Source organism: Panulirus ornatus, chromosome 5 (genome assembly GCF_036320965.1).
Source record: "Panulirus ornatus isolate Po-2019 chromosome 5, ASM3632096v1, whole genome shotgun sequence".
Classification (NCBI taxonomy): Eukaryota; Metazoa; Arthropoda; class Malacostraca; order Decapoda; family Palinuridae; genus Panulirus; species Panulirus ornatus.
The window spans coordinates 47,567,682-47,589,609 of record NC_092228.1 but is presented as its reverse complement, the minus strand read 5'-3'; the positions used below and the strand labels follow the sequence as shown (position 1 = coordinate 47,589,609).

At 42.8% G+C, this 21,928-nt stretch overlaps 1 protein-coding gene across 1 annotated transcript in view; it reads right to left on the bottom strand.

Moving 5' to 3' along the window:
* Positions 1-21,928, bottom strand: part of Mms19 (MMS19 nucleotide excision repair protein) — a 561,976-nt gene that overhangs the window by 402,691 nt on the left and 137,357 nt on the right.

The following is a 21,928-nucleotide window of genomic DNA, read 5'->3' as shown; positions in this document are numbered from 1 at the left end:
GATGTGTGGTAATAAAAAAGAGTGTGGTTGAGAGAGCAGAAGAGGGTGTTTTGAAATGGTTTGGTCACATGGAGAGAATGAGTGGGGAAAGACTGACAAAGAGGATATATGTGTCAGAGGTGGAGGGAACGAGGAGAAGTGGGAGACCAAATTGGAGGTGGAAAGATGGAGTGAAAAAGCTTTTGAGTGATCAGGGCCTGAACATGCAGGAGGGTGAAAGGCATGCAAGGAACAGAGTGAATTGGAACGATGTGGTATACTGGGGTCGACGTGCTGTCAATGGATTGAACCAGGCCATGTGATGCATCTGGGGTAAACCAGGGAAAGTTCTGTGGGGCCTGGATGTGGAAAGGGAGCTGTGGTTTCGGTGCATTATTACATGACAGCTAGAGACTGAGTGTGAATGAATGTGGCCTTTGTTGTCTTTTCCTAGCACTACCTCGCACGCATGAGGGGGGAGGGGGTTATTGTTTCATGTGTGGCGGGGTGGCGATAGGAATGAATAAAGGCAAACAGTATGAACTATGTACATGTGTATATTTGTATATGTCTATGGGTGTATATATATGTATAAGATGAGATGTATAGGTATGTATATTTGTGTGTGTGGACGTGTATGTATATACATGTGTATGTGGGTGTGTTGGGCCATTCCTTTGTCTGTTTCTTTGCGTTACCTCGCTAACGCGGGAGACAACGACAAAGCAAAATAAATAATTAAATATATATATACATATATACCCATGTACATAATTCATCCTGTCTGCCTTTATTTATTCCCATCGCCACCCCACCACGCATGAAATAACAACCCCCTCTCACCTTATGTGTACGAGGTAGCACTAGGAAAAGACAACACAGGCCACATTTGTTCACACTCAGTCTCTAACTGTCATGTAATAATGCACCAAAACCATAGCTCACCTTCCACATCCAGGTCCTTGCACACCCTTCACCCTCCTGTATGTTCAGGCCCCGATCACTCAAAATCTTTTTCACTCCATCTTTCCAACTCCAATTTGGTCTCCCACTTCTCCTTGTTCCCTCCACCTCTGACACATATATCCTCTTGGTCAATCTTTCCTCACTCATTCTCTCCATATGACCAAACCATTTCAAAACACCCTCTTCTGCTCTCTCAACCACACTCTTTTTATTACCACACATCTCTCTTACCTGTCATCACTTACTCGATCAAATCACCTCACACCACATATTGTCCTCAAACATCTCATTTCCAGCACATCCGCCCTCCTCTACACAACTCTATCCATAGCCCACGCCTCGCAACCATATAACATTGTTGGAACCACTATTCCTTCAAACATACCCATTTTTGCTTTCCAAGATAATGTTCTCGACTTCCACACATTCTTCAACGCTTCGAGAATTTTCGCCCCCTCCCCCACCCTATGATTTACTTCTGCTCATATGGTTCCATCTGCTGTCAAATCCACTCCCACATATCTAAAACACTTCACTTCCTCAAGTTTTTCTCTTCAAACTTACCTTCCAATTGACTTGACCCTCAACCCTACTGTACCCAATAACATTGCTCTTATTCACATTTACTCTCATCTTTCTTCTTTCACACACTTTACCGAACTCAGTCACCAGCTTCTACTGTTTCTCACATGAATCAGCCACCAGCAGTGTATCATCAGCGAGCAACAACTGACCCACTTCCCAAGCTCTTTCATCCACAACAGACAGCATACTTGCCCCTCTTTCCAAAACTCTTGCATTCACCTCCCTAACAACCCCATCCATAAACAAATTAAACAACCATGGAGACATCACACACCCCTGCCGCAAACCTACATTCACAGAGAACCAACCACTTTCCTCTCTTCCTACACGTACACATCCTCGATAAAAACTTTCACTGCTTCTAACAACTTGCCTCCCACACCGTATATTCTTAATACCTTCCACAGAGCATCTCTATCAACTCTATCATACGCCTTCTCCAGATCCATAAATGCTACATACAAATCCATTTGCTTTTCTAAGTATTTCTCACATACATTCTTCAAAGCAAACACCTGATCCAGCCTTACATCCTCGATAAAAACTTTCACTGCTTCTAACAACTTGCCTCCCACACCGTATATTCTTAATACCTTCCACAGAGCATCTCTATCAACTCTATCATATGCCTTCTCCAGATCCATAAATGCTACATACAAATCCATTTGCTTTTCTAAGTATTTCTCACATACATTCTTCAAAGCAAACACCTGATCCACACATCTTCTACCACTTCTGAAACCACACCGCTCTTCCCCAATCTGATGCTCTGTACATGCCTTCACCCTCTCAATCAATACCTTCCCATATAATTTACCAGGAATACTCAACAAACTTATACCTCAGTGATTTGAGCACTCACTCTTATCCCCTTTGCCTTTGTACAATGGCACTATGCAAGCATTCCGGTAATCATCAGGCACCTCACCATGAGTCATACATACATTAAATAACCTTACCAACCAGTCAACAATACAGTCACCCCCTTTTTTTATAAATTCCACTGCAATACCATCGAAACCCACTGTCTTGCCGGCTTTCATCTTCCGCAAAGCTTTTACTACCTCTTCTCTGTTTACCAAATCATTTTTCCTAACCCTTTCCCTTTGCACACCACCTCGACCAAAACACCCTATATCTGCCATTCTTTCATCCAACAAACCTTCAAAGTACTCACTCCATCTCCCTCTCACATCACCACTACTTGTCATGACCTCCCCATTAGCCCCCTTTACTGAAGTTCCCATTTGTTCCCTCGTCTTACACACTTTGTTTACCTCCTTCCAAAACATCTTTTTATTCTCTCTAAAATTCAATGATACTCTCTCACCCAACTCTCATTTGCCCTCTTTTTTACCTCTTGCACCTTTCTCTTGACCTCCTGCCTCTTTCCTTTATACATCTCCCACTCATTTGCATTATTTCCCTGCAAAAATCGTCCAAATACCTCTCTCTTCTCTTCCACTAATAATCTTACTTCTTCATCCCACCACTCACTACCCTTTCTAATCTGCCCACCTCCCATGCTTCTCATGCCACAAGCATCTTTTGTACAAGCCATCACTGCTTCCCTAAATACATCCCATTCCTCCCCCACTCCCCTTACCTCCTTTGTTCTCACCTTTTTCCATTCTGCACTCAGTCTCTCCAGGTACTTCCTCACACAAGTTTCCTTCCCAAGCTCACTTACTCTCACCACTCTTTTCACCCCAACAGTCTCTCTTCTTTTCTGAAAACCTCTACAAATCTTCACCTTCGCTTTCACAAGTTAATGATCAGACATCCATCCAGTTGCACCTCTCAGCACTTTTTTTTTTTTTTCTTTTTTTTTGCCGCTGTCTCCCGCGTTTGCGAGGTAGCACAAGGAAACAGACGAAAGAAATGGCCAAACCCACCCCCATACACATGCCTTAATTCAATCCACTGACAGCACGTCAACCCCGGTATACCACATCGCTCCAATTCACTCTATTCTTTGCCCTCCTTTCACCCTCCTGCATGTTCAGGCCCCGATCACACAAAATCTTTTTCACTCCATCCTTCCACCTCCAATTTGGTCTCCCTCTTCTCCTCGTTCCCTCCACCTCCGACACATATATCCTCTTGGTCAATCTTTCCTCACTCATTCTCTCCATGTGACCAAACCATTTCAAAACACCCTCTTCTGCTCTCTCAACCACGCTCTTTTTATTTCCACACATCTCTCTTACCCTTACGTTACTTACTCGATCAAACCACGTCACACCACACATTGTCCTCAAACATCTCATTTCCAGCACATCCATCCTCCTGCGCACAACTCTATCCATAGTCCACGCCTCGCAACCATACAACATTGTTGGAACCACTATTCCTTCAAACATACCCATTTTTGCTTTCCGAGATAATGTTCTCGACTTCCACACATTCTTCAAGGCTCCCAGAATTTTCGCCCCCTCCCCCACCCTATGATCCACTTCTGCTTCCATGGTTCCATCCGCTGCCAGATCCACTCCCAGATATCTAAAACACTGCACTTCCTCCAGTTTTTCTCCGTTCAAACCCACCTCCCAATTGAATTGACCCTCAACCCTACTGTACCTAATAACCTTGCTCTTATTCACATTTACTCTTAACTTTCTTCTTTCACACACATTACCAAACTCAGTCACCAGCTTCTGCAGTTTCTCACATGAATCAGCCACCAGCGCTGTATCATCAGCGAACAACAACTGACTCACTTCCCAAGCTCTCTCATCCCCAACATACTTCATACTTGCCCCTCTTTCCAAAACTCTTGCATTCACCTCCCTAACAACCCCATCCATAAACAAATTAAACAACCATGGAGACATCACACACCCCTGCCGCAAACCTACATTCACTGAGAAACAATCACTTTCCTCTCTTCCTACACGTACACATGCCTTACATCCTCGATAAAAACTTTTCACTGCTTCTAACAACTTGCCTCCCACACCATATATTCTTAATACCTTCCACAGAGCATCTCTATCAACACTATCATATGCCTTCTCCAGATCCATAAATGCTACATACAAATCCATTTGCTTTTCTAAGTATTTCTCACATACATTCTTCAAAGCAAACACCTGATCCACACATCCTCTACCACTTCTGAAACCACACTGCTCTTCCCCAATCTGATGCTCTGTACATGCCTTCACCCTCTCAATCAATACCCTCCCATATAATTTGCCAGGAATACTCAACAAACTTATACCTCTGTAATTTGAGCACTCACTCTTATCCCCTTTGCCTTTGTACAATGGCACTATGCACGCATTCCGCCAATCCTCAGGCACCTCACCATGAGTCATACATACATTAGATAACCTTACCAACCAGTCAACAATACAGTCACCCCCTTTTATAATAAATTCCACTGCAATACCATCCAAACCTGCTGCCTTGCCGGCTTTCATCTTTTGCAAAGCTTTTACTACCTCTTCTCTGTTTACCAACTCATTTTCCCTTACCCTCGCACTTTGCACACCACCTCGACCAAAACACCCTATATCTGCCACTCTATCATCAAACACATTCAACAAACCTTCAAAATACTCACTCCATCTCCTTCTCACATCACCACTACTTGTTATCACCTCCCCATTTGCGCCCTTCACTGAAGTTCCCATTTGCTCCCTTGTCTTACGCACTTTATTTACCTCCTTCCAGAACATCTTTTTATTCTCCCTAAAATTTAATGATACTCTCTCACCCCAACTCTCATTTGCCCTTTTTTTCACCTCTTGCACCTTTCTCTTGACCTCCTGTCTCTTTCTTTTATACGTCTCCCACTCAATTTCATTTTTTCCCTGCAAAAATCGTCCAAATGCCTCTCTCTTCTCTTTCACTAATACTCTTACTTCTTCATCCCACCACTCACTACCCTTTCTAATCAACCCACCTCCCACTCTTCTCATGCCACAAGCATCTTTTGCGCAATCCATCACTGATTCCCTAAATACATCCCATTCCTCCCCCACTCCCCTTACTTCCATTGTTCTCACCTTTTTCCATTCTGTACTCAGTCTCTCCTGGTACTTCCTCACACAAGTCTCCTTCCCACATTAACATCCAAAATTCTCTCTTTCGCACGCCTATCAATTAACACGTAATCCAATAACGCTCTGGCCATCTCTCCTATTAACATACGTATACTTAAGTATATCTCTCTTTTTAAACCAGGTATTCCCAATCACCAGTCCTTTTTCAGCACACAAATCTACAAACTCTTCACCATTTCCATTTACAACACTGATCACCCCATGTACACCAATTATTCCCTCAACTGCCACTTTACTCACCTTTGCATTCAAATCACTCATCACCACAACCCGATTTTGTGCATCAAAACTACTAACACACTCACTCAGCTGCTTCCAAAACGCTTGTCTCTCATGATCTTTCTTCTCATGCCCAGGTGCATATGCACCAATTATCACCCATCTCTCTCCATCCACTTTCAGTTTTACCCATATCAATCTAGAATTTACTTTCTTACACTCTATCACATACTCCCACCACTCCTGTTTCAGGAGTAGTGCTACTCCTTCCCTTGCTCTTGTCCTCTCACTAACCCCTGACTTTACTCCCAAGACATTCCCAAACCACTCTTCCCCTTTATCCTTGAGCTTCGTTTCACTTAGAGCCAAACCATCCAGGTTCCTTTCCTCAAACATACTACCTATCTCTCCTTTTTCCTCATCTTGGTTACATCCACACACATTTAGACACTCCAATCTGAGCCTCCAAGGAGGATGAGCACTCCACGTGTGACTCCTTCTTCTTTTTCCCCTTTTAGAAAGTTAAAATACAAGGAGGGGAGGGTTTCTAGCCCCCCGCTCCCATTCCCTTTAGTCGCCTTCTACGACACGTGAGGAATGCATGGGAAGTATTCTTTCTCGCCTATCCCCTATATATATATATATATATATATGTGTATATGAGTGGATGGACCATTCTTCCTCTGTTTCCTAGTGCTACCTTGCTGATGTGGGAAATGGTGATCAAGTACAATAAACAATAAGTAAATTTAAATATATGTGCATGTGAGTGATGTGTCTCTTTTTGTTTCTTGGCACTACCTTGCTAACGTGGGAAATGGCAATCAAGTATGATAAAAATATATAGAATCTTGCGATGGCCTTGATAAGGGCATTCAGTTGCCCATGGTTTCATGGTTAACATAAAAAAATATATCAAGTATATAAATCTTTATATGCATATGTACTATATGTATATGTGCGTGTGTGGACGTGTATGTATATACATGTGTATGTGGGTAGATTGGGCCATTCTTTCATTTGTTTCCTTGCACTACCTTGCTAACGCGGGAGACAGCAACAAAGTACAATAATAATGATAATAATAATAATGATAATAATAATTTCTTCCCTATCCCTGGGGATAGGGGAAAAAGAATACTTCCCACACATTCCTCGTGTGTCGTAGAATGCGACTAAAAGGGACGGGAGCGGGGAAGTAGAAACCCTCATCTCCTTGTATTTTAAATCTTTCTAAATGGGGAAACAGAAGAAGGAGTGATGCGGGGAGTACTCATTCTCCTCGAAGGCACAGATTGGGGTGTCTAAATGTGTGGATGTAACCAAGATGAGAAAAAAGGAGAGATAGGCAGTATGTTTTAGGAAAGGAACCTGGATGTTTTGGCTCTGAGTGATACGAGGCTCAAGGGTTAAGGGGAAGAGTGGTTTGGGAATGTCTTGGGAGTAAAGTCAGGGGTTAGTGAAAGGACAGGAGCAAGGGAAGGAGTAGCACTACTCCTGAAACAGGAGTGGTGGGAGTATGTGATAGAGTGTAGAAAGTAAACTATAGATTTATATGGGTAAAACTGAAAGTGGATGGAGAGAGATGGATGATTATTGGTGCATATGCACCTGGGCATGAAAAGAAAGATCATGAAAAGCAAGTGTTTTGGGAGCAACCAAGTGAGTGTGTTAGTAGTTTTGATGCACGAGACCAGGTTATAGTGATGGGTGATTTGAATGCAAAGGTGAGTAATGTGGCAGTTGAGGGAATAATTGGTGTACAAGGGGTGTTCAGTGTTGTAAATGGAAATGGTGATGAGCTTGTAGATTTATGTGCTGAAAAAGGACTGGTGATTGGGAATACCTGGTTTAAAAAGAGATTTCTTTATTTATTTTGCTTTGTCGCTGTCTCCCGCATTGGCGAGGTAGCGCAAGACAAACAGACGAAAGAATGGCCCAACCCACCCACATACATATGTATATACATACATGTCCACACACGCAAATATACATACCTATACATTTCAACATATACATATACATACACGCACAGACATATACATATATACACATGTACATAATTCATACTGTCTGCTTTTATCTATTCCCATCGCCACCTCGCCACACATGAAATAACAACCCCCTTCCCCCTCATGTGTACGAGGTAGTGCTAGGAAAAGACAACAAAGGCCACATTCGTTCACACTCAGTCTCTAGCTGTCATGTAATAATGCACTGAAACCACAGCTCCCTTTCCACATCCAGGCTCCACAGATCTTTCCATGGATTACCCTAGACGCTTCACATGCCCTGGTTCAATGAATTGATAGCACGTCGACCCCAGTACACCACATTGTTCCAATTCACTCTATTCCTTGCACGCCTTTCACCCTCCTGCATGTTCAGGCCCCGATCACTCAAAATCTTTTTCACTCCATCTTTCCACCTCCAATTTAGTCTCCCACTTCTCGTTCCCTCCACCTCTGACACATGTATCCTCTTTGTCAATCTCTCCTCACTCAATCTCTCCATGTGACCAAACCATTTTAAAACACCCTCTTCTGCTCTCTCAACCACACTCTTTTTATTACCACACATCTCTCTTACCCTTTCATTACTTACTCGATTAAACCACCTCACACCACATATTGTCCTCAAACATCTCATTCCAGCACATCCACCCTCCTCCGCACAACTCTATCCATAGCCCACGCCTCACAACCATACAACATCGTTGGAACCACTATTCCTTCAAACATACCCATTTTTGCTTTCCAAGATAATGTTCTCAACTTCCACACATTCTTCAAGGCTCCCAGAATTTTCGCCCCCTCCCCCACCCTATGATTCACTTCCGCTTCCATGGTTCCATCCCCTGCCAAATCCACTCCCACATAACTAAAACACTTCACTTCCTCAAGTTTTTCTCCATTCAAACTTACCTCCCAATTGACTTGACCCTCAACCCTACTGTACCTAATAACCTTGCTCTTATTCACTTTTCCTCTCAACTTTCTTCTTTCACACACTTTACCAAACTCAGTCACCAGCTTCTGCAGTTTCTCACATGAATCAACCACCAGCGCTGTATCATCAGCAAACAACAACTGACTCACTTCCCAAGCTCTCTCATCCACAACAGACTGCATACTTGCCCCTCTTTCCAAAACTCTTGCATTCACCTCCCTAACAACCCCATCCATAAACAAATTAAACAACCATGGAGACATCACACACCCCGGCCGCAAACTGACATTCACTGAGAACCAATCACCTTCCTCTTTTCCTACACGTACACATGCCTTACATTCTCGATAAAAACTTTTCACTGCTTCTAACAACTTGCCTCCCACATCATATATTCGTAATACCTTCCACAGAGCATCTCTATCAACTCTGTCATATGCCTTCTCCAGATCCATAAATGCTACATACAAATCCATTTGCTTTTCTAAGTATTTCTCACATACATTCTTCAAAGCAAACACCTGATCCACACATCCTCTACCACTTCTGAAACCACACTGCTCTTCCCCAATCTGATGCTCTGTACATGCCTTCACCCTCTCAATCAATACCCTCCCATATAATTTCCCAGGAATACTCAACTAACTTATACCTCTTTAATTTGAACACTCACCTTACACATGTAAGTAGGTGTAATGGCCAGAGAGCATTATTGGATTACATGTTAGTTGATAGGCGTGCAAAAGAGAGACTTTTGAATGTTGATGTGCTGAGATGTGCAACTGGAGGGATGTCTGATCATTATCTTGAGGAGGCGAGGGTGAAGATTTGTAGAGGTTTCCAGAAAAGAAGAGAGAATGTTAGGGTGAAGAGAGTGGTGAGAGTAAGTGAGCTTGGGTAGGAGACTTGTGTGAGAAAGTACCAGGAGAGACTGAGTACAGAATGGAAAAAGGTGAGAACAAAGGATGTAAGGGGAGTGGTGGAGGAATGGGATGTATTTAGGGAAGCAGTGATGGCTTGAGCAAAAGATGCTTGTGGCATGGTATTGATTGAGATGGTGAACGTTTGTACAGAGCATCAGATTGGGGAAGAGTAGTGTGGTTTCAAAAGTGGTAGAGGATGTGTGGATCAGGTGTTTGCATTGAAATATGTATGTGAGAAATACTTAGAAAAGCAAATGGATTTGTATGTAGCATTTATGGATCTGGAGAAGGCATATGATGAGAGTTGATAGACATGCTCTGTGGAAGGTATTAAGAGTATATGGTGTGGGAGGTAAGTTGTTAGAAGCAGTGAAAAGTTTTTATCGAGGAAAGTGATTGTTTCTCAGTGAATGTTGGTTTGCGTCAGGGGTGCGTGATGTCTCCATGGTTGTTTAATTTGATTATGGATGGGGTTGTTGGGGAGGTGAATGCAAGAGTTTTGGAAAGAGGGGCAGGTATGCAGTCTGTTGTGGATGAGAGAGCTTGGGAAGTGAGTCAGTTGTTGTCCGCAGATGATACAGCGCTGGTGGCTGATTCAGGTGAGATACTGCAGAAGCTTCTGACTGAGTTTGGTAAAGTGTGTGAAAGAAGAAATTTGAGAGTAAATGTGAATAAGAGCAAGGTTATTAGGTACAGTAGGGTTGAGGGACAAGTCAATTGGGACGTAAGTTTGAATGGAGAGAAACTGGAGGAAGTAAAGTGTTTTAGATATCTGGGAGTGGATTTGGCAGCGGATAGAACAATGTAAGCGTAAGTGAATCATAGGGTGGGGGAGGGGGCGAAAGTTCTGGGAGCGTTGAAAAATGTGTGGAAGTCGAGAACGTTATCTTGGAAAGCAAAAATGGATATGTTTGAAGGAATAGTAGTTCCAACAATGTTATATGGGTGCAAGGCATGGGCTATAGATACAGTTGTGCAGAGGAGGGTGGATGTGCTGGAAATGAGATGTTTGAGGACAATATGTGGTGTGAGGTGGTTTGATCGATTAAGTAATGAAAGGGTAAGAGAGATGTGTGGAAATAAAAAGAGAGTGGTTGAGAGAGCAGATGAGGGTGTTTTGAAATGCTTTGGTCACATGAAGAGAATGAGTGAGGAAAGATTGACAAAGAGAATATACGTGTCAGAAGTGGAGGGAACGAGGAGAAGTGGGATACTAAATTGGAGGTGGAAAGATGGAGTGAAAAAGATTTTGAGTGATCAGAGCCTGAACATGCAGGCGTGCCAGGAATAGAGTGAATTGGAACAATGTGGTATACCGGGGTCGAAGTGCTGTCAATGGATTGAACTAGGGCAGGTGAAGTGTCTGGGGTACACCATGGAAAGTTTTGTGGGGCCTGGATCTGGAAAGGGAGCTGTGGCTTCAGTGCATTATACATGACAGCTAGAGACTGAGTGTGAACGAATGTGGCCTTTGTTGTCTTTCCCTAGCGCTACCTCACGCACATGCAGGGAGAGAGGGTTGTCATTTCATGTGTGGCGGGGTGGTGACGGGAATAAATAAGGGGAGACAGTATGAATTATGTACATGTGTATACATGTATATGTCTGGGTGTGTATATATATATATATATATATATATATATATATATATATATATATATATACATTGGGATGTTCCATACTATTCGCCATTTCCCGCATTAGCAAGGTAGCATTAAGAACAGAGGACTGGGCCTTTGAGGGAATATCCTCACCTGGCCCCCTTCTCTGTTCCTTCTTTTGGAAAATTAAAAAAAAAGAGAGGGGAGGATTTCCAGCCCTCTGCTCCCTTCCATTTTAGTCGCCTTCTACGATACGCAAGGAGTACGTGGGAAGTATTCTTTCTCTCCTATCCCCAGGGATAGGTATATATATGTTCAGTGTGTGGACGTGTATGTATATACATGTGTATGTGGGTGGGTTGGGCCATTCTTTCACGTTTCCTTGAGCTACCTCACTAATGCAGGAGACAGCGACAAAGTATAATACATAAATTGAATAAATAATAATAATAATAATAATAATAATAATAATAATAATAATAATAATAATAACAATAATAATAATATTTTTTATTTCTATTTATTTTGCTTTGTCGCTGTCTCCTGCGTTTGCGAGGTAGCGCAAGGAAACAGACGAAAGAAATGGCACAACCCACCCCCATACACAATGTACACAAACACACGCAAATATACATACCTATACATCTCAATGTACACATATATATACACACACAGACACATACATATATACCCATGCACACAATTCACACTGCCTGCCCCTATTCATTCCCATCGCCACCTCGCCACACATGGAATAACATCCCCCTCCCCCCTCATGTGTGCGAGGTAGCACTAGGAAAAGACAACAAAGGCCCCATTTGTTCACACTCAATCTCCAGCTGTCACGCAATAATGCCCGAAACCACAGCTCCCTTTCCACATCCAGGCCCCACACAACTTTCCATGGTTTACCCCAGACGCTTCACATGCCCTAATTCAATCCACTGACAGCACGTCAACCCCGGTATACCACATCGATCCAATTCACTCTCTTCCTTGCCCTCCTTTCACCCTCCTGCATGTTCAGGCCCCGATCACTCAAAATCTTTTTCACTCCATCTTTCCACCTCCAATTTCGTCACCCACTTCTCCTCGTTCCCTCCACCTCCGACACATATATCCTTTTGGTCAATCTTTCCTCACTCATTCTCTCCATGTGCCCAAACCATTTCAAAACACCCTCTTCTGCTCTCTCAACAACACTCTTTTTATTTCCACACATCTCTCTTACCCTTACATTACTTACTCGATCAAACCACCTCACACCACACATTGTCCTCAAACATCTCATTTCCAGCACATCCACCCTCCTGCGCACAACTCTATCCATAGTCCACGCCTCGCAACCATACAACATTGTTGGAACCACTATTCCTTCAAACATACCCATTTTTGCTTTCCGAGATAATGTTATCAACTTCCACACATTCTTCAAGGCTCAAAGGATTTTCGCCCCCTCCCCCACCCTATGATTCACTTCCGCTTCCATGGTTCCATCCGCTGCCAGATCCACTCCCAGATATCTAAAACACTTTACTTCCTCCAGTTTTTCTCCATTCAAACTTACCTCCCAATTGACTTGACCCTCAACCCTACTGTACCTAATAACCTTGCTCTTATTCACATTTACTCTTAACTTTCTTCTTTCACACACTTTACCAAACTCAGTCACCAGCTTCTGCAGTTTCTCACATGAATCAGCCACCAGTGCTGTATCATCAGCGAACAACAACTGACTCACTTCCCAAGCTCTCTCATCCACAACAGACTTCACACTTGCCCCTCTTTCCAAAACTCTTGCATTCACCTCCCTAACAACCCCATCCATAAACAAATTAAACAACTATGGAGACATCACACACCCCTGCCGCAAACCTACATTCACTGAGAATCTAATCACTTTCCTCTCTTCCTACACGTACACATGCCTTACATCCTTGATAAAAACTTTTCACTGCTTCTAACAACTTGCCTTCCACCCCATATATTCTTAATACCTTCCACAGAGCATCTCTATCAACTCTATCATATGCCTTCTCCAGATCCATAAATGCTACATACAAATCCATTTGCTTTTCTAAGTATTTCTCACATACATTCTTCAAAGCAAACACCTGATCCACACATCCTCTACCACTTCTGAAACCACACTGCTCTTCCCCAATCTGATGCTCTGTACATGCCTTCACCCTCTCAATCAATACCCTCCCATATAATTTACCAGGAATACTCAACAAACTTATACCTCTGTAATTTGAGCACTCACTCTTATCCCCTTTGCCTTTGTACAATGGCACTATGCACGCATTCCGCCAATCCTCAGGCACCTCACCATGAGTCATACATACATTAAATAACCTTACCAACCAGTCAACAATACAGTCACCTCCTTTTTTAATAAATTCCACTGCAATACCATCCAAACCTGCTGCCTTGCCGGCTTTCATCTTCCGCAAAGCTTTTACTACCTCTTCTCTGTTTACCAAATCATTTTCCCTAACCCTCTCACTTTGCACACCACCTCAACCAAAACACCCTATATCTGCCACTCTATCATCAAACACATTCAACAGACCTTCAAAATACTCACTCCATCTCCTTCTCACATCACCACTACTTGTTATCACCTCCCCATTTGTGCCCTTCACTGAAGTTCCTCGCGTGTCGTGGAAGGCGACTGGGGGGGACGGGAGCGGGGGGGCCAGATATCCTCCCCTCCTTGTATTTTTAACTTTCTAAAATAGGAAACAGAAGAAGGAGTCATGCGGGGAGTGCTCATCCTCCTCGAGGCTCAGACTGGGGTGTCTAAATGTGTGTGGATGTAACCAAGATGTGAAAAAAGGAGAGATAGGTAGTATGTTTGAGGAAAGGAACCTGGATGTTTTGGCTCTGAGTGAAACGAACCTCAAGGGTAAAGGGGAAGAGTGGTTTGAGAATGTCTTGGGAGTACAGTCAGGGGTTGGTGAGAGGACAAGAGCAAGGGAAGGAGTAGCACTACTCCTGAAACAGGAGTTGTGGGAGTATGTGATAGAATGTAAGAAAGTAAATTCTCGATTAATATGGGTAAAACTGAAAGTTGATGGAGAGAGATGGGTGATTATTGGTGCATATGCACCTGGGCATGAGAAGAAAGATCATGAGAGGAAAGTGTTTTGGGAGCAGCTGAATGAGTGTGTTAGTGGTTTTGAGGCACGAGACTGGGTAATAGTGATGGGTGATTTGAATGCAAAGGTGAGTAATGTGGCAGTTGAAGGAATAATTGGTATACATGGAGTGTTCAGTGTTGTAAATGGAAATGGTGAAGAGCTTGTAGATTTATGTGCAGAAAAAGGACTGGTGATTGGGAATACCTGGTTTAAAAAGCGAGATATACATAAGTATACGTATGTAAGTGAAAAGAGGTGAAAAAGAGGGCAAATGAGAGTTGGGGTGAGAGAGTATCATTAAATTTTAGGGAGAATAAAAAGATGTTCTGGAAGGAGGTAAATAAAGTGCGTAAGACAAGGGAGCAAATGGGAACTTCAGTGAAGGGCGCAAATGGGGAGGTGATAACAAGTAGTGGTGATGTGAGAAGGAGATGGAGTGAGTATTTTGAAGGTTTGTTGAATGTGTTTGATGATAGAGTGGCAGATATAGGGTGTTTTGGTCGAGGTGGTGTGCAAAGTGAGAGGGTTTGGGAAAATGGTTTGGTAAACAGAGAAGAGGTAGTAAAAGCTTTGCGGAAGATGAAAGCCGGCAAGGCAGCAGGTTTGGATGGTATTGCAGTGGAATATATTAAAAAAGGGGGTGACTGTATTATTGACTGGTTGGTAAGGTTATTTAATATATGTATGACTCATGGTGATGTGCCTGAGGATTGGCGGAATGCGTGCATAGTGACACTGTACAAAGGCAAAGGGGATAAGAGTGAGTGCTCAAATTACAGAGGTATAAGTTTGTTGAGTATTCCTGGTAAATTATATGGGAGGGTATTGACTGAGAGGGTGAAGGCATGTACAGAGCATCAGATTGGGGAAGAGCAGTGTGGTTTCAGAAGTGGTAGAGGATGTGTGGATCAGGTGTTTGCTTTGAAGAATGTATGTGAGAAATACTTAGAAAAGCAAATGGATTTGTATGTAGCATTTATGGATCTGGAGAAGGCGTATGATAGAGTTGATAGAGATGCTCTGTGGAAGGTATTAAGAATATATGGTGTGGGAGGCAAGTTGTTAGAAGCAGTGAAGAGTTTTTATCGAGGATGTAAGGCATGTGTACGTGTAGGAAGAGAGGAAAGTGATTGGTTCTCAGTGAATGTAGGTTTGCGGCAGGGGTGTGTGATGTCTCCATGGTTGTTTAATTTGTTTATAGATGGGGTTGTTAGGGAGGTGAATGCAAGAGTTTTGGAAAGAGGGGCAAGTATGAAGTCTGTTGGGATGAGAGAGCTTGGGAAGTGAGTCAGTTGTTGTTCGCTGATGATACAGCGCTGGTGGCCGATTCATGTGAGAAACTGCAGAAGATGGTGACTGAGTTTAGTAAAGTGTGTGAAAGAAGAAAGTTAAGAGTAAATGTGAATAAGAGCAAGGTTATTAGGTACAGTAGGGTTGAGGGTCAAGTCAATTGGGAGGTAAGTTTGAATGGAGAAAAACTGGAGGAAGTAAAGTGTTTTAGATATCTGGGAGTGGATCTGGCAGCGGATGGAACCATGGAAGCGGAAGTGGATCATAGGGTGGGGGAGGGGGCGAAAATTCTGGGAGCCTTGAAGAATGTGTGGAAGTCGAGAACATTATCTCGTAAAGCAAAAATGGGTATGTTTGAAGGAATAGTGGTTCCAACAATGTTGTATGGTTGCGAGGCGTGGGCTATGGATAGAGTTGTGCACAGGAGGATGGATGTGCTGGAAATGAGATGTTTGAGGACAATGTGTGGTGTGAGGTGGTTTGATCGAGTAACGTAAGGGTAAGAGAGATGTGTGGAAATAAAAAGAGCATGGTGAGAGAGCAGAAAAGGGTGTTTTGAAATGGTTTGGGCACATGGAGAGAATGAGTGAGGAAAGATTGACCAAGAGGATATATGTGTCGGAGGTGGAGGGAACGAGGAGAAGTGGGAGACCAAATTGGAGGTGGAAAGATGGAGTGAAAAAGATTTTGTGTGGTCGGGACCCGAACATGTAGGAGGGTGAAAGGAGGGCAAGGAATAGAGTGAATTGGATCGATGTGGTATACCGGGGTTGACGTGCTGTCAGTGGATTGAATCAGGGCATGTGAAGCATCTGGGGTAAACCATGGAAAGTTGTGTAGGTATGTATATTTGCGTGTGTCGACGTATGTATATAAATGTGTATGGGGGTGGGTTGGGCCATTTCTTTCGTCTGTTTCCTTGCGCTACCTCACAAACGCCGGAGACAGCGATAAAAAAAAAAAAAAGTATGTAAGTAGGAGAGATGGCCAGAGAGTGTTATTGGATTACGTGTTAATTGACAGGCGCGCGAAAGAGAGACTTTTGGATGTTAATGTGCTGAGAGGTGCAACTGGAGGGATGTCTCATCATTATCTTGTGGAGGCTAAGGTGAAGATTTGTATGGATTTTCGGAAAAGAAGAGTGAATGTTGGGGTGAAGAGGGTGGTGAGAGTAAGTGAGCTTGGGAAGGAGACTTGTGTGAGGAAGTACCAGGAGAGACTGAGTACAGAATGGAAAAAGGTGAGAACAATGGAAGTAAGGGGAGTGGGGGAGGAATGGGATGTATTTAGGGAATCAGTGATGGATTGTGCAAAATATGCTTGTGGCATGAGAAGAGTGGGAGGTGGGTTGATTAGAAAGGGTAGTGAGTGGTGGGATGAAGAAGTAAGATTATTAGTGAAAGAGAAGAGAGAGGCATTTGGATGATTTTTGCAGGGAAAAAATGCAATTGAGTGGGAGATGTATAAAAGAAAGAGAAAGGAGGTCAAGAGAAAGGTGAAAAAGGTGAAAAAGAGGTGAAAAAGAGGGCAAATGAGAGTTGGGGTGAGAGAGTATCATTAAATTTTAGGGAGAATAAAAAGATGTTCTGGTAGGAGGTAAATAAAGTGCGTAAGACAAGGGAGCATAATAATAATAATAATAATAATAATAATAATAATAATAATAATATTAAGGGAGCAAATAGGAACTTCAGTGAAGGGCGCAAATGGGGAGGTGATAACAAGTAGTGGTGATGTGAGAAGGAGATGGAGTGAGTATTTTGAAGGTTTGTTGAATGTGTTTGATGATAGAGTGGCAGATATAGGGTGTTTTGGTCGAGGTGGTGTGCAAAGTGAGAGGGTTAGGGAAAATGATTTGGTAAACAGAGAAGAGGTAGTAAAAGCTTTGCGGAAGATGAAAGCCGGCAAGGCAGCAGGTTTGGATGGTATTGCAGTGGAATTTATTAAAAAAGGGGGTGACTGTATTGTTGACTGGTTGGTAAGGTTATTTAATGTATGTATGACTCATGGTGAGGTGCCTGAGGATTGGCGGAATGCGGGCATAGTGCCACTGTACAAAGGCAAAGGGGATAAGAGTGAGTGCTCAAATTACAGAGGTATAAGTTTGTTGAGTATTCCTGGTAAATTATATGGGAGGGTATTGATAGAGAGGGTGAAGGCATGTACAGAGCATCAGATTGGGGAAGAGCAGTGTGGTTTCAGAAGTGGTAGAGGATGTGTGGATCAGGTGGTTGCTTTGCAGAATGTATGTGAGAAATACTTAGAAAAGCAAATGGATTTGTATGTAGCATTTATGGATCTGGAGAAGGCATATGATAGAGTTGATAGAGATGCTCTGTGGAAGGTATTAAGAATATATGGTGTGGGAGGCAAGTTGTTAGAAGCAGTGAAGAGTTTTTATCGAGGATGTAAGGCATGTGTACGTGTAGGAAGAGAGGAAAGTGATTGGTTCTCAGTGAATGTAGGTTTGCGGCAGGGGTGTGTGATGTCTCCATGGTTGTTTAATTTGTTTATGGATGGGGTTGTTAAGGAGGTGAATGCAAGAGTTTTGGAAAGAGGGGCAAGTATGAAGTCTGTTGGGGATGAGAGAGCTTGGGAAGTGAGTCAGTTGTTCGCTGATGATACAGCGCTGGTGGCTGATTCATGTGAGAAACTGCAGAAGCTGGTGACTGAGTTTGGTAAAGTGTGTGAAAGAAGAAAGTTATGAGTAAATGTGAATAAGAGCAAGGTAATTAGGTACAGTAGGGGTGAGCGTCAAGTCAACTGGGAGGTAAGTTTGAATGGAGAAAAACTGGAGGAAGTAAAGTGTTTTAGATATCTGGGAGTGGATCTGGCAGCGGATGGAAACATGGAAGCGGAAGTGGATCATAGGGTGGGGGAGGGGGCAAAAATCCTGGGAGCCTTGAAGAATGTGTGGAAGTCGAGAACATTATCTCGGAAAGCAAAAATGGGTATGTTTGAAGGAATAGTGGTTCCAACAATGTATGGTTGCGAGGCGTGGGCTATGGATAGAGTTGTGCGCAGGAGGATGGATGTGCTGGAAATGAGATGTTTGAGGACAATGTGTGGTGTGAGGTGGTTTGATCGAGTAAATAACGTAAGGGTAAGAGAGATGTGTGGAAATAAAAAGAGCGTGGCTGAGAGAGCAGAAGAGGGTGTTTTGAAATGGTTTGGGCAAATGGAGAGAATGAGTGAGGAAAGATTGACCAAAAGGATATATGTGTCGGAGGTGGAGGGAATGAGGAGAAGTGGGAGACCAAATTGGAGGTGGAAAGATGGAGTGAAAAAGATTTTTTGTGATCGCGGCCTGAACATGCAGGAGGGTGAAAGGCATGCAAGGAATAGAGTGAATTGGATTGATGTGGTATACCGGGGTTGACGTGCTGTCAGTGGATTGAATCAGGGCATGTGAAGCGTCTGGGGTAAACCATGGAAAGCTGTGTAGGTATGTATATTTGCGTGTGTGGACGTATGTATATACATGTGTATGGGGGTGGGTTGGGCCATTTCTTTCATCTGTTTCCTTGCGCTACCTCGCAAACGCGGGAGACAGCGGCAAAAAAAAAATAATAACAATAATAATAATATTAATAATATTAATGATAATAATAATAATAACAAATCTTTACAAATAATGTTAGTAGATTCTTTCATACTTGAGTGCCATTCTCTGCACTAGCAAGGTAACACTAGGAAGAGATGAAGGCTGCATTCACTCACATCCATTCTTTAAGTCATGTGTGATGCAACAAAACCACAGCTCCCTATGAGAAGACCTCTCTATAGTTTATTCCAGCCACTTCACATACCCTGGTTCAGCTCACTGACCCCTATAATACTAATTCTCTTTATCCCATACATGCCATTCATCCTCCTACATGTTCAGGCCCTAATTACTCAAAATCTTTTTCACTCCATCCTTCCATTACCAATTTGGTTTCACCCTTGTTGTTGTTCCACTTTTCCTACATATATCTTCACTGTTAACCTCTCTTCACTCATTTTTTTCCATATATTCAAATTATTTCAGCACTCTATTCACCTCACTCAACCAAACTCTTTTAGTACACCTCTCTATTACCCTTCTATTTCTTACCTGATCAAACCAACTCACACTGCATATTATCCTCAAACATTTCATTTCCAACACATCCACCCTTGTCCACAAATCTCCACGCATCACATCCATATAACATTGTTGTGGCTACTATACCTTCAAACACCCATTTTTGCCCTTGCAGACATCTCTTTCCACACATTCCTCTGTGCTCCTAAAACCTTTAACCCCTAAATCAACCTAAGTCTCACACCTGCTTCCATCGTTCCATTTGCCACCATGTCCACTGCCAGGTATCTATACCATTCTACTCACCCCAACTAACCTGTCCCTCAAACCTGCTAAACTTATCAAAATTGCTTCTATTCACATTTACTCTCAACTTCCTCATTTTGTCTACATTTGCAGATGAGTGCAAACAATGGAACATGCATATCTATTTATTCATATTTTATTTATTTTGCTTTGTCTCTGTCTCCCGCGTTTGCGAGGTAGCGCAAGGAAACAGACGAAAGAAATGTCCCAACCCACCCCCATACACATGTATATACATACACGTCCACACACGCAAATATACCTACCTATACATCTCAATGTACACATATATATACACACACAGACACATACACATATACCCATGCACACAATTCACACTGTCTGCCCCCATTCACTCCCATCGCCACCTCGCCACACATGGAATACCATCCCCCTCCCCCCCTCATGTGTGCGAGGTAGCACTAGGAAAAGACAACAAAGGCCCCATTCGTTCACACTCAGTCTCTAGCTGTCATGCAATAATGCCCGAAACCACAGCTCCCTTTCCACATCCAGGCCCCACACAACTTTCCATGGTTTACCCCAGACGCTTCACATGCCCTGATTCAATCCACTGACAGCACGTCAACCCCGGTATACCACATCGATCCAATTCGCTCTATTCCTTGCCCGCCTCTCACCCTTCTGCATGTTCAGGCCCCGATCACACAAAATCTTTTTCACTCCATCTTTCCACCTCCAATTTGGTCTCCCACATCTCCTCGTTCCCTCCATCTCCGACACATATATCCTCTTGGTCAATCTTTCCTCACTCATTCTCTCCATGTGCCCAAACCATGTCAAAACACCCTCTTCTGCTCTCTCAACCACGCTCTTTTTATTTCCACACATCTCTCTTACCCTTACATTACTTACTCGATCAAACCACCTCACACCACATATTGTCCTCAAACATCTCATTTCCAGCACATCCACCCTCTTGTGCACAACTCTATCCATAGCCCACGCCTCGCAACCATACAACATTGTTGGAACCACTATTCCTTCAAACATACCCATTTTTGCTTTCTGAGATAAGGTTCTCATCTTCCATACATTTTCCAATGCTCCAAGAACCTTCGCCCCCTCCCCTACCCTGTGACTCTCTTCCACTTCCATTGTTTCATCTGCTGCCAAATCCACTCCCAGATATCTAAAACACTTTACTTCCTCCAGTTTTTCCCCAACCCCATTTCCCCAGGGTTGTTCCTCAACCCTACTGTACCTAATAACCTTGCTCTTAATCACATTTACTCTCAGCTTTCTTCTTTCACACACTTTACCAAACTCATATCTATTTATTATTCATTACACTTGGTCACCGTTTCCCGCGTCAGCAAGGTAGCACCAGGAAACACGAAGAATGACCCATCCACTCATGTACACATATATATACACGGAACATGTATTACTAAAAATTCTATCAAGAATGCACAGAGATGGCATATATTGTCCCATTACTAAGGATACATCATACATTTAGCAGTGTCACAGCCTGATCATTTATTCATTTTATAAGCTCACCACACACATAAGAAATGTGTTACTGTACTGATTGAGAAATCAATTGTCTTAGAAAAAAATCCAAATAAAAAATTCAACTATTAGAATATCTTTACTAAATTTTTTAGTGACAGTTACACTGAGAGTACACTTTACATAAAGCAGCTGATATCAGTAGTTTAACAATCATCTTTTCAGAAGGAACTTATGTCACTCAGAGGAAGGGTGTATTTTTGTGCTGATACAACAAACCAACCAAAAGAAATGTCTCTATCCTTTATGAAGTGCTCATAAAGTGGTGAAAGAAACAAGAGAAAGTTTGCAA